This window comes from Orcinus orca, chromosome 7 (genome assembly GCF_937001465.1).
Source record: "Orcinus orca chromosome 7, mOrcOrc1.1, whole genome shotgun sequence".
Classification (NCBI taxonomy): Eukaryota; Metazoa; Chordata; class Mammalia; order Artiodactyla; family Delphinidae; genus Orcinus; species Orcinus orca.
The window spans coordinates 17542255-17545226 of NC_064565.1; positions in this window are offsets into that span (position 1 = coordinate 17542255).

Genomic DNA, 2972 nt, shown 5'->3' on the forward strand with positions numbered 1-2972 from the left:
TATGTATTAATTACACCTCAGAGACAAATGCGGGAGCTGGAGTGCCTCAGACAGCCTTTGCATTTTATTAGGAAACATTGCATACACATTTGGCTCCATAGGGAAACAGCCACTAAAGCTTCCTTCCGGGGAGTGTGGAGGTTTGGGGGAGCAGAACCCTCTGGGCAATGCAGGTGGAGGCTCAGGGGAGCATTTTTTTTTTTTTTTTTTTTTTTTTTTGCCGTACGCGGGCCTCTCACTGCTGTGGCCTCTCCCGTTGAGGAGCACAGGCTCCGGATGCGCAGGCTCAGCGGCCATGGCTCACGGGCCCAGCTGCTCTGCGGCATGTGGGATCCTCCCGGACCGGGGCACGAACCCGTGTCCTCTGCATCGGCAGGCGGACTCTCAACCACTGCGCCACCAGGGAAGCCCTCAGTGGAGCAGTTTGTGCCAGCCTTCCGTTTGGCCTGCAGCTGACTTTGAACCATGTGATCAACCCGCCCACCTTCTCCGCTGCAAGGAAACAGCCCCTCACTGCACCCCGCAGCCCCAGTGGCTGCTGCGTGGGTCCCTCCTCATCAGGTGTGGGGTCCTTGTACTGCGCTGAGCTGCTGTCTCCTTGCTGTGGTCCAGCAGGGAGGCCATCAGCCTGTTGCTAGAGGCTGGGGCTTCTGGAGGAAAGTTACCCCTGCAGAGTCCTCACCAGTGAGCCATATACGTGAGGCTGGGTTTGCGTAGGTAGAAGGTGAGAGTGGCTGGCTTTCTCACCTTGAATCTGGACTTGGTGGGGGGGGGGGTCTGGTAGTCTTGATGTGGGAGCTCTGCCCGTGCCCTTGCGATGGCCAAGAAGTTGGCAGGAAAGATTCGGAAGCCAACCTAAGTGTCCATCAATAGATGAATGCATAAAGAAGACGTGGTACATATATACAACGGAATACTACTCACCCACAAGAAAGAATGAAGTAATGCCATTTGCAGCAACATGGATGGACTTGGAGGGCATTATACTAAGAAAATAAGTCAGACAGAGAAAGACAAATACTGTATGACATCACTTTTATGTGGAATCTAAAAAATACAACAAACTAGTGAATATAACACAAAAGAAGCAGACTCACAGATACAGAGAACAAATTAGTGGTTACCAGTGGGTGGGGAGGTGGCAGTATAGGGGTAGGGGATTAAGAGGTACAAACTATTGGTGTAAGATAGGCTACAAGGATGCATTGTACAACACTGGGAATATAGCCAATATTTTGTAGTAACTGTTAAAAAAAAAAGAAGCTGGCAGGAAGAAAGCCATGTTTTTGTAGCAAGACCATCAGGGCTCCCAGCTCCTTAATCCCCCTTTCTTGTCTTCGGGTTTTTTCCCAGGTCTTGCCAGAAGATCCTAGTGTTGCTATCCTGTGTTATGGGGGTGGGAGTTTGGGGAGAAGGTCCTGAGCGTACCCTTTGGCCAGTTTTCATGGGGGAAGCAGCACTAAGGCCTCATGGTGGGGGGATTGTTAATATCAAAGTGATCACCAAGGGAAAGAATAGAAGTAAAGCCTTTCTTACCTCAAAGCCGCTGGCAGGGTCAACCTTGGAGGTTCTACAGATGAGGAAAGCACTTCTTAAAAGAGCTAAAGGAAGGCCCCAAGGCTCTCTAGGGACTAAGGGCTGACAGGCAGGTGCGAGCCCTGAACACTGAGTTAAGTGACCCAACTGTTGTGTCCTGACGCTAACCTGGTGATAGGCCTGCCGTCTGCACCCATCTCGCACCCCCTCCTGTTGCTCTGGCTCCTTTATGAGTCAGCAGAGGGCAGACCTACTTCATGCAAGATGTGGAGGCTTATTGTCAGACTGAGAGGTGACCCTCAGTGGTAAGTTTGGAGGAGTTCTGGTATTTGTGAGTACCTTATGAAGAGGAAGGAGCAGTTTGGGGCACTCACGCCCACTCTGATGTGAGCCCTCTGAGGGCAGGAATTGTTGTATGCTTTGTTCACTATATTCCAAGAGCCTAGAAAAATACCAGGCACAGAGCAGTGGTCATTAAAAAACACCTAGGAGATGGTGTTAGGAAGGTTGGCTACAGCTGCTCCCAAATCATCTTTTGGTCAAAGGAGATGAACAGAGGCAGATGAATCTCAGAGAAGCTCTGGCACCTGTCCAAAGTCACACAGCTAATTAGAGGCCAGGCCAGGCCAGGAATCATGGCCAGGAGTGATTCTAATGATAGCCTAATTTTCATTCTCTAACCTGTTTCTTAGTCAGCTTGGGCCGCAATAACAAAATACTGTAAACTGGGTGGCTATAAACAACAGAACTCATTTTTCAGAGTTCTGGAAGCTGGGAAGTGTGAGATCAAGGTGATGCTAGATCCGGTGTTTGGTGAGAGCTCTTCTAGGTTGCAGATGGCCAAGTTCTTGTATCCTCATATGGCACAGCAGAGAGAAGAAGCAAGCTCTCCCATGACTCTTATAAGGGCACTAATCTCATTCATGAGGGCTCCACCCTCATGACCTCATCCAATCCCAACCACCTCCCCAAGTCCCCACGTCCTAACACCATCACATTGGGGGATAGGGTTCCAACACATGAGTTTTTTGGGGGGGACACAAACATTCAGTCCATAAGGACCCACCTGTTATTCAGACCCTGTGGCTACCACATTCATGGTTGTGGCCTCTCGCCGTCTGAGCTAACAACAAATCTGCTTTGCCTGATGCATGGGTGATGCTCAGAGTTTTTGTGCATCCAAGATGGTCCAATGCATGGAAATTCTTGTTAGTGGGATTCCACCACCTCAGTGAAGTATTTGATTCTTGCATTTATCAGGGAAAGGCTGGGGAAGACTGGGACGGGGGAATGACCGCTCACAGGGGCGCTGACAGGTGGAGGGCTGGTGAGGGGCTCAGCTTTGTGGAATTGCCCACTGCAAGCTCACCCTGGGGAGGGGCTCAGAGGCTTGTGGGTTTCATTCCTGCTTACTCCATCCAGTGTACCCGCTACCC